The sequence below is a fragment of the Podarcis muralis genome, chromosome 3, assembly GCF_964188315.1.
Source record: "Podarcis muralis chromosome 3, rPodMur119.hap1.1, whole genome shotgun sequence".
Taxonomy (NCBI): domain Eukaryota; kingdom Metazoa; phylum Chordata; class Lepidosauria; order Squamata; family Lacertidae; genus Podarcis; species Podarcis muralis.
The window spans coordinates 72,350,617-72,364,192 of record NC_135657.1 but is presented as its reverse complement, the minus strand read 5'-3'; the positions used below and the strand labels follow the sequence as shown (position 1 = coordinate 72,364,192).

The window sequence follows — 13,576 nt, the reverse complement described above, 5'->3', positions numbered from 1 at the left end:
AGCCAGTTTGTTTAAAACTCTGCTTTCATGTGATATGTGAACCAGACCACTGTAGATGACAGGGAGCTGTGGAACAGCTGCCAGAGTGTTGACTAGAAGCCTATCAACTGGAACATAAAGTGCCCAACTTGTAGTAACTGAATTGGTTGTCTGTTTGTATCAGAGCCCAATTTGAAGCGTGGTGTTTTAACCTCCCAAGGCCTTAACATCTAGGAGCAAGATACTTTGGGAACTGCTTTCTCACCAAATACCAGCCCAACTTTTAACCCTAACCCTGTTCTATCTTCACCAAAGATTCAACAAATGAGTGAGAGATAAGACCTTTAAAGTGGTAGCACCCAAAATTTAGGTATGTACTCCTTGGGGAGTGACATCTTCCCATATTCAGATGTGTTTTCATGTACTCATTGGGTAGATATACTTTGAAAACAGGCTTTTAATATTTAGTGGTCAACAGCTTGTAAAGGGGGTTCAACCTGATGCTACTACTCTATTGTTTTAAATGATAGGATTGTTAATTCTTATTTCTTCATTTAAGTTACACTCTACTTTTCTATAATACTTTCATATTGAAAATGGGCTTACAAAGCATGGTAAGCAGCATCAAGCAATTGAAATAAAAGATAAAAATATAATTAATGATCCTACTATCTAAAATGATTAGTGTGTTGCAGTAATCAACAAATTTAAGAGTAGATAATAATAAAAAATTTCAAAATCACTTAAGGCAGGATGCAAATATCTCTTTTAAGCATACCCAGTAGGATTTTTTTAAAACTTTTTGTCTCCATCATTTGCTTTTGATTGCAAAGAACAAAGTTTAGACTATCCATGAAAATCATTTGGGGTGAAAAGTTACTTTTCTAACACTTTTATGACAATTTTATCAGTTTCAGTGTACTTCCAAATATTTACAATGCTTTGCCTGGGGGGAAAGTACACATGAAATCTCAAACTCTCATAGCTAGAGTATTAATGCCAAAGACTGTCTGGAGTACAAAGGTTATGAAGTGCATATTTAAAGAGTCTGCAGAATAGAAGGCCAGGGGCCATGCTGCCAAGTTGTTAGATTCAGGACAGGACATGAATTTCTCTAATAGAAAGAAAGTTTCAACAGACACATTAGCCTGGTTAGCACATAATGCTAAACCATGGTTCATTAAACCATAGCTTAACATTATGACTTGGATTTATGTGTGAACCCAGCCCAGCAGATTACTTATGGTTACTATGATTAAAGGTCACTCATTAACCAACATTTGCAGTTGGTTTATAAATCTTAGTTAACGCTAACCATAGCTTAGTATTACTAGTGAACCAGGACCTCCAGTGTGGTGTAGTGGTTAAGAGCGGTAGTCTCTTAATCTGGGGTACTGGGTTCGTGTCTCTGCTCCTCCACATGCAGCTGCTGGGTGACCTTGGGCCAGTCACACTTCTCTGAAGTCTCTCAGCCCCACTCACCTCAGAGTTTTTGTTGTGGGGGAGGAAGGGAAAGGAGAATGTTAGCCGCTTTGAGACTCCTTAAAGGGAGTGAAAGGCGGGATATCAAATCCAAACTCTTCTTCTTTTCCATAGCTATGTTTAAAGAGACATCATCACCCAAAAGCTACAGAGCTGCAAATGAAAAGTGGCAAAAAATAAATTTAAAAAAAATCAAATCCGACTTCCCTCTGGGCTTGGCTGCTTTCACTGATGCTCTTAACTACTGTATTCTGTGACATAATTAACTAAGGTTTAAGTGATCATCCGCTAGACACCTTAGCTTTCGCTATGGTTCATGGTCAGCTTTAGCTGTGGTTAACATTAACCATGGTTTAGTGTTAAGTGCAGACTAGGCCATCAGCTACTATTATAATGTGCAGCATTCAAAGACCCTGAACATGCTGATGTTAGCATAAGCCTCTCTGAAGCCATGTAATTTGAAAATGAAAGTAATAGAAGGAATAATAAAGATTTGCCCTTCTTTCTTTATCTTCTTTATTATTACAAAATATATAGCCCGTTTTTTTACATATAGGTGTCCAAGGTCAGTATAGCTCTGTTACTGAACTGATCCAGAGGCAGGATTTTCCATAACAGAATATACATGAGGCAGCCCACGTGAAAAACATTATGTCAGAATATAAAACACATGTGGCTTCTGCAGAAAAATGTTATATTGTTAGAAGGAACTTGTTATTCACATTTATTTTTAGTTAAAAGCTTTTTTCAGTTTCAAGTTTTGAGGAAACTAAGTGTGCTGGCCAATCAAGGACTAATTCTTAAGGGGCTGCTTTGTGTCTCCCAGAGACTGCCAATATCTGTTTGTTGAGTGATGCAATGGTTTGCTGATTAAACAGCTCACCATAGGGTTTGAGGCAAAAACTGTGGACATTTAACCAATTTGAACAATTTATTGCTGTAATTGAAGGGTTTAGTTGGTGTTTATTAACTAACCTTCCTGCTATGTTTACTAACTTATCATGAGAATAACCCTTGGCCCTGACTTTTATTTTTTAGATTTTCCGTAGGTAGTATGGATACTTAAGTTGTCAGTAGTCAAGGTCAGGATTTCATATAATCCTGTTTTTCAAATTCAGAAGAATTGCTGGCTTTCCCCCTCAGTGGGAAATACATAAATATTATAAGATATATGTTGCTGCAAAAAAACTTTCCTTTTACTTTTAGAAAAGCTTGTCGTTTTTCTTTCTGTCTTTCTTGACACAGATGTGACATCTGAAGGGTAGTTTAAAACTCACACTGTGCCACTGTGTTTTTCCTTTATATAAGATTTGTAACCATTCCTGTCCTAATCATCGTTAAAATGGACTCGTAACTAGAAGAATGGCATTATTGCTGTGTTGTACAGCAGGAGCTCCAATGAAATGTCAGAGGCACACGTCGCTTCTCGCACAGGTCTATTCAATATAACAATGTGTGCTGGTGGCAATACCAGCCTACTTTCTCCCTCCCTTCTTCAAAAGCTGTTTAACTAGAACTAATTGACCATTCCTAAAGTGCAATTAGCAAGGATATTAATCTATTTTTGACAGGTGTGGAAATTGGTTTCTTCTTGCCTATTCAGGAGACACAGAATTTGAGTAACCATGCAGAAGTCTGAAATGTTTCGCCTTTTACATTCGCATTGGATGTGTCAAAACTGAATACTGTAGACCATGTTTGTCTGATCTGTTCAGCCATAGAGAATCAGGCCAAGAAAATAAATACACTTGGAGTTATCATAATAGTTGAAATAAAATGTTTTCACTCATCATTTGGAAAGAGAATAAAAATATTAAGAGTTTGGGTTTTCTTTGTAAAAAAAAATTCTAACATTTTCCAGTTTTTCCTTTTCGGGCAGGGGGTGGGGGGAGAGAGAGAGACAGACGTTCCTCAGTTTCCCATGTGTTCTCTCACCCTGCTCCCGCAAGCATCCACATCTCAAGAAATTATCCTTAGAACTAGACAAGGAAATTTGTATTTCCTCCTTTAATTACAAGGAACTTTCACAGTACATGAATGAAACACAAAGCCTACCCCAAAGACATACATCTGTTTTACATAAGAGGAATGCATTTAGGAGTGTGAGAAATTGCTTAAAGATTATCTTGATACTAAGAATATGCAGTTTATTTACTTTATAATTATGCAGGGTTTGCTTTTGAGAAGCCCTCTATAATTTTCACTACTTAGTCAAAGATGTATAATAAGACATCAATTGCTATAGGCACCCACCCCAGAAGGAAGACATGAGACAAGTTATGGACTGAGCTAGGCCAAAACATAATTAAACATCTGCAACAGTGGTATTAACAAAGGCCCCCTAAATATCCTGACTTCCTATGCAGGCCAATCTGTTGTTGATCCTCAGAGAAGGAGGAAAACCATGGAGTCCTCCCACTCGTATTGTGAGTTAGTCTACCTGGCTCAGAAAATGAAACAGAGCCAACACCCCCATTTAAATTTCCTTGAAGTGGTTACACCGCTGAACTGCTGTTGCTGAAAGACTTCATTATGTCCAGGGGTCCCCAAGTATTCCAGATCCAATGAGATTGCTTTTAGGATCTCTATTTCACACACACACACACACAAAATTCAGGATACTCATCAATGACCCAACCTTCCCTAACTTTGCAGAGTCTCTGTGTATATGTGTGTGTATGCATATATGTGTATTTAAAACAATTTTTAAAAAGAGAACTCAGTGTTCTTATATGGTGTGCTCCAAATGTTATACATGGCTGATGTATACTTATTAATAATCTCACATACTATAAACCTGTTCACCTACACTTCACTGCTTTGACTTGCAAAAGCTACAATGTTGCATGATTATTTTGACAATTGAGCCCCTTCAGTAACTCCAGACCACTCCTGAGGAATCAAGGCCAGCCCCCAAATTTGTCCTCAGCACAGTACAACCTAAGCTTGGCTGCCAACATTCACATTTCACCAGCATTGCAACGGCTACCTTCATACAAATCTAGTTTATTTTTAAAAATACAGATCCTGCTTGCTTTATGTGAACTTGGCAATACATTAATTACAGTTGAAATTGCCTGACAATTGCTATTTGTGTTGGAAGTAGAATCACAGAATTGTAGAGTTGGAAGGGACCACAAGCGTTATCTAGTCCAACCCTCTGCAATGGTAGGAATCTTTTGTTGAACATGGGGCTTGAACCCACAACCCTGTAAATCACCCCATGGATGGACAGCTGTCTGTTGAGGATGATGTACCTATGAATTTCCTGCACTGAATAGGTGGTTGGACTAAATGACCTATGAGACCTATTCCAGCCCCATGAATCTTCAAAACAGGGACACTGTCAGAATAATAGAATACAGCAAAATGCACTCTGTGTACCACTGGGGGAAGTAGCTATTTGCTGTAAAAGTTAAGAGGTAGAAGAAGAGTCATAGATTCCTCTGTCTTTCATTTTGCAAGTCAAGAGGAAATGACAAAAAGTAAAAGCAAATGAAGATGGATGAAACGCCAAAAGGGTGAAGGGGATTCTCCTGTACAGGGATCAAGAATTGACTCCTGGGTCACTTCAGCTGTTACTGCTCTTTGTGGTGTGTGTTTTTCAAAAGGCATTTCCAGAGGGCCACTTCCTGATGGTAGCTGAGGCAAAGACCTTTAAAACTTTGTCTATAGGTCAATCAGAGGTCATTGTAAATTGAACTCAATATCTTTGATAGGAGGGAAGCAGAAAGCTCTAGGGAACAAACCTATTTTACATATCATGTTATTTTTGTAAAATTAGTTGGGTTGGTTAAAGCCAAAATGCCCTTATCAGGTAAAGGAGGACATGTCTTCAACTTCCAGGTAGGAGAGATAATTGGTACACTTTAGCAATGAAGGAAGCTCAGTTAAAATCTAGTTTTCTGCAAGTTGTAATAGAATAAAATGGATAAAATTATTCTGTACATGGTTTACAAAAAAGGGAAAATGTCATCATTGGAGGAAAATAATTGTCTTTGAGAGAGAAAGAACAAACTGGTGTTTAATGAGCAAGCTCTGCCTCATATACCAAAAATTTCAAAACACAGAAAGATATCTATATTTCATGCCAGCACAATAAACATACTTACTACGAAGCAGATCACACGTTTCCATAATATATACATCCATTCAGTTAATCTCAGATTGAATTAAAATACTAGTGTAGATATATACAGAATACAAATGGTTTGAATATAGACTGCTCTCTGCCCCAGCCTCTTCCTGCTTCTGACACCTCCTCCTCCCAGTCTGTCCCCTCTTCTCCCTCTGACCACTCATTATCACCTCAACACAAATCTCCTGGCTTTGAGACACATTCAACTTGGGGTTTCCTTGGGGGTTGCCTAGCTGGTGCCCCCCCCCCCACATCCAGCCAATCCATGACAGCTACAGGAGAAAGGAGGGCATTTGCAAAAATTGCTTGCCCTCCCTCCTTTTGCTAGAAACAAATATAGAATTGTTCTTGCTAGAAAGAGAGTATAAGCTATGATATTTTCTGCGTGGTCTGTCAAGTGGATTTTTTTTTAAAAGTCCCTTAATTTTCCACAGTACCTTGAATTTAGGCACAATAACTTGATTTCAATTAATAGGGGCATGGCTGCGCTGCTGGCGTTGCTGCCACTGCTGATGCCAGGCGTCGAAAGGGCAAGTCCGGTCAGGTGGGCGGGCAGGCAGAAGAGGTGGCAGACGAGGGCAGTGGCGCCAGGGCCGGTTTCCAGATAGCCATGAGTCTGGCAGAGGTAGCGAGCTTGAGGGGTACTTCAGAGCAGGCGCTGCGCCTTATCCTGTCCATTTTCATGGGATTTCAATTAATAACTATGAGGCCCATATTTCTAATATTGCATAATACCAATGACGGACTGGTTTGTGTTACTGAGGGCAGGGCGATGAAAGACTAGAGATACCGTCCTGACTGAAAATAAGGGTTTTTTTAAAAAAACCAAGAAACATTTGGCATCAACTGGAGGCTGGTTTAGAGGTTATTGTCCAGAAGGAGACAATACGTGTGATTGTTTTCTCTCCGGAAGCCATGCCCAGGTGGTGAAAGTTAAGTATTGTTGCTCAGATAAGGTCTGAAGGCAGTTTTCCTGGATGTCTTCCTTGCCCTTCTGTCAAATGGTCTCTATGAATGCAAAGCTGTGGACAGACATAGTCCAGACCTATTGACAGCTTTTGGAGGTGGAGCAGCGAGGACTTTGAGCCTGCATTTTGGATACGACACTACTTCACATTTCTGACTAGAAATCTAAACTAGAGATGCAGAGATCACAAGAGACAAGTGGGTTGAATTAGGAAATTGCCTTTAAATCTGTAATACTGAGAGCATAATTCCTAGCTGCAGTGCTTTTTTCTATTAAAAAAAATGTTTAGGGTTACTCTCATTTTCCTACTCCTATTGAAATACTGCCCCTCAATGAGGCCAAACTTAGATTCACAAAATGTTTAGGGGTATGCGTACCCCCAGAAAAAAGCACTGCCTAGCTGTATGTGAAAGGGTATTATCCTAAAATGGGTTCTTTAAATGTTAACTTTTATGTTTGCTGCTGAAGCAACATGTATGGGGAAACAACTGCACACAGCAAGCCTCTTTAAAAGATAGGGGGGGGGGCCTTGTATATATATCTTTGGCTTTCAGTATCAGCGACAATAATGATGAACAGGTATTGTTCTTATCCTCATTTATAAACCTGAAATTAAGATAAACTTTATATTTTCAACAGTGCCCACTTGAATATCTATTTTTTTCTTCTCGCATTTGGCTTTATTGAAAATATAATTGTAGTATTTAACACTTCTGAAAAGAATTACAATTGAAAACTTTGTCCTATTAACAGACAAATAGTATAAATGCAATACCAACAGAGGCTTCTTTCCCCATGTGCTCTAGGCCTTTTCAAATTTCTGTAGCACATTTTCTGGTTTAATCCTCTTGGGGTATTGAATGTTCAGTTTATTTATGATGCTGTATATCTCTGATACATATTGAATACTTAAAGGGGAGCAGTGAGATTTTTCAGATGATCCCAGAGTGATGAATAATACGCTCGTTTGCTAAATATTTGTGATCTGATTTTTATATTGAGTACTAATAGTTATTAAAATTGGTTCTTTAAAGAGCATGTGATTACAAACCTCAGGAAAACAAATATTTTTGTTGGGCCTCCTGCTCAATAATCTCTTCCAAATATTATTGCAAATGATTAGTGTGTGTGTGTGTGTGTAAAAATGAAACAATCAGCCTTCAAAAAGAGGTTATAATAAAGAGAGATTGTAAGATTTTATTATTTTTGTAGTTTTGACTTCCAAAATCAAAGGCCTGCCCCCCAATAATCCTAATGGATTGACTTCCAAAATTCCTTGGATTTGTAATGCGGGACTTGTTTCTCTCTGAGGCTTAGCTGGATTCCCTGCAGATAGATTTTCAGGTTTATAAACTGTAATACCACTTAGTCCAGCTGTAAATTTGTGGTGAATGACTTGATATAACATTATAGGAAGAGAGCAGTTTTACCTATAAAAGTCCAGCGTATCAAATACCAAGGGAGCAGGAACAGGGAACGGACTTTTCAATTAGTTGGCTGTGTGGCCTGATTGAACAACTGCCCTGTGGCTAACAAAGCTTTGTCTGTAGTATCGGCTTGCTCCTCGTCCAACAGGGCAAATAGAGTGATTCTGTGATTGGTCATTAATGGGCTAGTCATCGGGTGGAGGTTTTGTTCTTAAATGGGGGCTTTGTCTTATCCCTGCTGTTTAAGCCCCCTCCAAGCACTCCTCACCTGTCATATCTGTCATACATTTAATTCATCACGCTCTCTGGTCAAAAGCTACACTGATAGTATCAAAAGCAAAAGAGGGGGATTCTTATAACTTTAGCGATCAAAGGAGATTACCAAGCAAATAAGATTTTAATGAAGAAGGAAGGTTTGTGGAAGGACAATTTACTGCATTGTGATTCAACAACTTGCATGTTTTTAAAACTCATATTATTAAAACTCACCTGCAAGGGTTCAAACATCCAATCACTGATAAATCTGCTGCTTCAGAAAAAGACATGTTTGTGTTTTCTTTTAGACTTGCAAATTTTGTTTGCTGCTAAAAGAAATAAGTCTGTATACATATTTCAAACACTGTATTTAAATATAACAAATTTGGTAGAGCTTGCCTTATGCCACATATTTATCTCAACTCTAGATTAAATAAACCCTACTGGGGAATTATTTGAATGCCAGTACAACCCTAAACACTCTGATTTCTAATCATTTCAGATGCAAAACAGATGGAAATTTGCCAGTTAAAAACATTGATTGATTTGGGCACAAGGTTAGTATCAAGAACATAATACTATGTGGGCAAAGGTCCACTATGCTGTATTTGTAAGGCTATATATCACATAAATATTTATTGGGTCAGGGCCTGGTTAAAGCCTATTTGCTTATTTGTTCCCAAGAGAACACATCCTCAGTGGTGGCGCCTTGTCTTAAAATTTAATGACCATTGCACTAATTCAGTTTTCCAACTGCATTTAAAAAGAAAAGAAAAACACCAGTCTGAATAGTAGAATGCTAACAGTTTGAGCTTTTTGCATTTTCATTTGGCAATTTCAAAACCATTGATGGATTATCTGCAACAGATGCTGGTGCTGCAGAAGGTTGAGTGCAGCCCTGAATTTTCAGAGTCATTGGGGGGTGGGGATCAATTAATTGCAAAGATATTAAACATAAAACACAATACAGAGATTCAGTAATTATTTAATCTCACTGAAGTATCATTCCAAATGTGTGTGTTGGCAGAATTGTATTTTATTTTATTTTTACCTGAAAGAACTGCCTTTGGGGTTGGAGAAAATTATCAGTTTTGTCTATCAGACTGTAAATATAAAAATAATTATATCACCACAAATTTGATTGTATTGTGGCAAGTCACAAGTACAAGCTGAATCAACAATAAATGGGCAACAATCTTCAATCCCGTAGCTAGATTTCACACATCCAATCATTGATGATTTCACCCCAACAGAAAGTCAGAATTGGACAGAAAATGGGTTCAGAGTACCGTAATTGTCTATACCAGCAGAACTGAAATATTCCATGTCTGAAATTAAAACCTGCAGGATTACTGTCCCTGCCTATAGTGCATAATGGCAGATAAGGCAACAGGTGATAAATGGTATAGTGTCTTGCATGTCTAGTATCTGCCATTAGCACAAGGACAGGGAACGTATTATAGTCTGAGGGCCACATTTCCTTCTAGGCAACCTTCTAGGAGCCTCATGTTAGTGGTGTGGAGGGCCATGAATGTTAGTTCTACGTTTGCACAGTAGGATTGTTTTTACACACACTCACATGTCCGAATAGGCAAGGAAGAAACAGTATCAGAGTTCAAGGACACATTTGAGTCAAGCATAAATTCTCAAGACAGAAGAAAAGCCGGATTGTTGGGGAGAAGCTACAGATGGGGAGCGGGTGTAGCCTGAATGCTGCATTTTGCCCTGGTAACTGGGGTTCCGCACCCCTCCATTAGTATTTTTGTGCACGCAGAATATAAGCAAGATTTATTGGAAATATAAAGTGCAGTTTTAATCAATCCAAAGCAAATTTTATTTTAGCATAATCAGAATAGTGTGAGAAATGCAACAGTTTGTGCCCATCCTGTGACATTCAGTTAACACTGGAAGGGTCCAGGCTAGCCTTCCCCAACTTGGTGCCCTCCTAGATCCTTTAGATGACCATTTCCATCAGCCCTAGCCATTTCCATCAGCCCTAGCCAGCAAAAGCTGGAGTTCATTGGAGTTGTAGTCCAAAGCATCTGGCTGCGGAAGGCTGACCTAGGTTATATGAGAAACACCCACGATATGGCTCCTTTGTGCACCAGAATTGCAGTATTTCCTAGGAAATGGTAATTATTGAGAAAACGTGTTTAGCTTTTTTGATTTGACCTATTGCATAGTTGAGTAAGATGGCAGATAATGCTGGTCCTGATACAGAGATGCAATCAGAAGACTGCGAAACTGTCGACATTTTCAAGAATTTCCTCTCCCCACCATTCACTGCTGATCAAAAGGATAGTATTTCGAGAAGGAAGGGGAGAAAAGTGAATCATGCATGCCTACCTGAGTCCTGCATTTTGCCATCCTTCCCCATTTACCCCCAGCACTTTAATGGCTGCAGTGCAGATGAGCTTAACGTGCTGAGTGGTATCTTGAAATTATATATATATTATTACAGAACGCCACCAATTCCACTAAAATAGCTTGCTCATTGACTGTGCTATGTACACTTAATACACTTAACTGAAAGAAGCATACCTCTTCATTTAACTTAAAAAGCATCCTGGAGGTATAAAGTATAAACTCAGGAAAGACATGCATGCATGCACAGTACTGAATTGTAGCTGGTTAGAAGCTCTCCTATTTAATGCTGGCGAAGCCTTCCTTTATCTCTGTACAATATGTATAGTAGCACCATCTGTTGAACTATTAAAACATCATCCTAGCTTCTCACATTAAGAGCTCAGTCAGTGGCAATACAGGGTGCTTCCCGAACTGCCTTTTTTTTAAATATTAACTCTTTCCGTCTTAACTTGCCAATACAAATAAAACCAGGCCAGTCAAGAAGCTAGGAAATGTCATAAGAAAAACAAAGGAAAGCCCATATAAACACCCTGCAGTCACAGGACAGAACAACAACCCGCCTTGTTTATATCAACAAAGCTAAGTTTAGTATATTAATGTCTAGTGGGAATACGTTTTCAAATCACTAGCTCTTCTGTGAAAAGAATCTTTGCATAAAGTGAACGGTCCCTTAAGAAAAAGAAACCTCTCACATGAAGTAGTGTACAAGACAAGCTAAGCTTTTCTAGGTGCAAAGGTTTTATTTCAACAGTAAAGGGAAATGTCTACCTTGCACAGAATAGCGCCACTGTGACCAAACTTGGTAACGTGTCGGCTCCGATTTCAGGCTGTACTTTTTTTAACTGTAGGAGATATTTGATAAAGGAAAGAGAGGGGCGGGGAGGGGTGGAGAGAAAGAAAAGAAGCAAGCTCTTCAGTGACGCGTGCGAAGCACGTGGAAGGTAAATCCCCTAATTCATTCTATTCTTCCAGCATTCCTTGGCGGGTAGCCAAGCTAAATATTTCTGCTGGATAAAAATGTGCTGTTGTACGCAGCAGCCCTCTCTTAACTGGACAGCTAACTGTGGGAGAAGGGGGGCTTCTCCAAGCAGATGACGAGGCAACATGTGTGCCCCTTTATCTATCTATTTATTTATTTATCTATTTATTTATTTTATTAAAAGGCGAGCTTTATGGGCTGTGATTGGATTAACAGTGAACCCTGGAGAAAGAGGAAAAACAAATTGGGAAACGGGTTTAGCACCCCCACCTTTTTGTCATCTTCTTTTGGGATTTCCTGGCTGGCTGCCACCTTGAGTCTATTGAATGTTCTTTAGATAAATCAATTAAAAAGGCTTTAATATTTGGGTGATTGGAGCGCAGCATATGGGCTGTGGTGCTGGTGTCATGCGGTGCTTGCCGTTAATTGAAATGATTAATAGAAGTGTTATTTTCTTTAAGACTAATTGACGAAAATAATGTAATTGAAAGCTGTCGAATCCTTCTGGATAACCCATGTCCATCGACCATTTCCTGAAACTAGCAAATAATAGAAGTTTTTAAAAAAAGATCACACAATAATTGTTGTTCTGTTTAACAATAAACCTAAAAGAGTGGGTTTTTTGTATTTCTGTTTCAGCAAATAATTCCTAAATTGACGTGCATCATGCATTTAGTGACTTTTAATTAATGAAATTAATAAATCAGTTATGTGGTTTGCTTGCATCGTGCCAACGAAGACTAAGTTTTCTGTGGCAAGCTAAGTCTTAACATTCCTGTTTCAGTAGTACAAGCCTTAGTTCTTATGAAGCCACTGCTGCTGTGTCATTTCCTAGCGCTGCATTTCAGAAACTGCCCCCCAGACAACAATTCCGCCTTTGAAATCTCATGTCCTGGAAAATCCGGGTGTATGGCAGCCCTACATTTCCTGGCAGCTTAACATGTAGGCCAGAGTATTTCAGCTGGCCCTTAACCTCTCTGTCATGCATTACATCAGCATGGTCAGTCCAGTCTTTTTGAACTTGCTGCCAGCTACACAGTGTATGTCTTGCCTTGATTCAACATTCCATTGTTTGTAGTTTGAACACTTACATGCTTCATTTACCCCTAGTGTAACAGCGCAAGATATCGGCCAAAATCTGCAAGCATTTCTGCATGGCTACTGCAGAGTTTTTAATTGCTCCTTCTCAGAAGCAGCTGCTTTTTCCACCCTCCCACAACTTTTGCTGCATAAGCAAATTTCAAAAACAGTTTTTGATTGGTGGGGGGGGGGGCATTCTGTTCCTGTCCTATGGTTTGTGTATGTAATATTCTATCACTGTTGAAAGTTTAGGAATGGGGTGCTAATGCCAGATTTATTTTCCAATCTGGCAACAAAAAACCCTGATTTTTTTTCCTGTGCTGATAAATAATACTATTCAGCTTGTCATTTTTCCTGGTGGGGAGATCAAGGCAAGACACAGAGTAGTGAGGCATCTTTCTCAGCTTATATGCTAGTGGCCAGGCATTGCAACTTCTCCTTGAAATATCCTAACCCTTTTATAAGTGATGGCGTCCTTATATACATATGTGCAGAGGAGGAGCAAACATGTGATGTATCTGCTTTCCTCCTCTGCCATTATCTAGATCCATGTAGGAAAAATGTTGTGCATGATAGAGATCTCTGAGGAGCTGTCGTCCAAAACACCTGGTGTGCGCTTCTGTATGCTATGATGTAAGTGCAGAAGCCCAGAAACAATCCAGTGCATGGTTAATACAGCAAATAAAATATATGAGGAAAGAGTTTTCTTCCTCAAGGCTTTACCTTCAGAACTTGGGAAACTTTTGTAAGCTTGGCTCAGCTGAGGAGCAGGCATGCCCTTTCAGGCACCACAAAATCAGCCAATGTAATCCTTTGTTACGAAACCCAGGCAATTGTGTGGTTTACATGATAGTGTCGGTTTTAAAGACTTCCCACACATTTCCAGTCTTTTTTAAATTTTT

The 13,576-nt window shown here is 39.0% G+C and overlaps 1 protein-coding gene across 2 annotated transcripts in view; it reads left to right on the top strand.

The window, feature by feature from the left end:
- Nucleotides 1-13,576, top strand: part of PRDM1 (PR/SET domain 1) — an 85,918-nt gene that overhangs the window by 36,913 nt on the left and 35,429 nt on the right. The window contains exon 4 of one of the 2 annotated variants that reach the window (XM_028723067.2): nucleotides 8,751-8,805. The exons of the other annotated variant lie outside the window; for it this stretch is intronic. The gene's annotated coding sequence lies outside the window, so the exon portion shown is untranslated. The remainder of the gene's footprint in view (nucleotides 1-8,750; nucleotides 8,806-13,576) is intronic. 2 annotated transcript variants of the gene reach the window in all.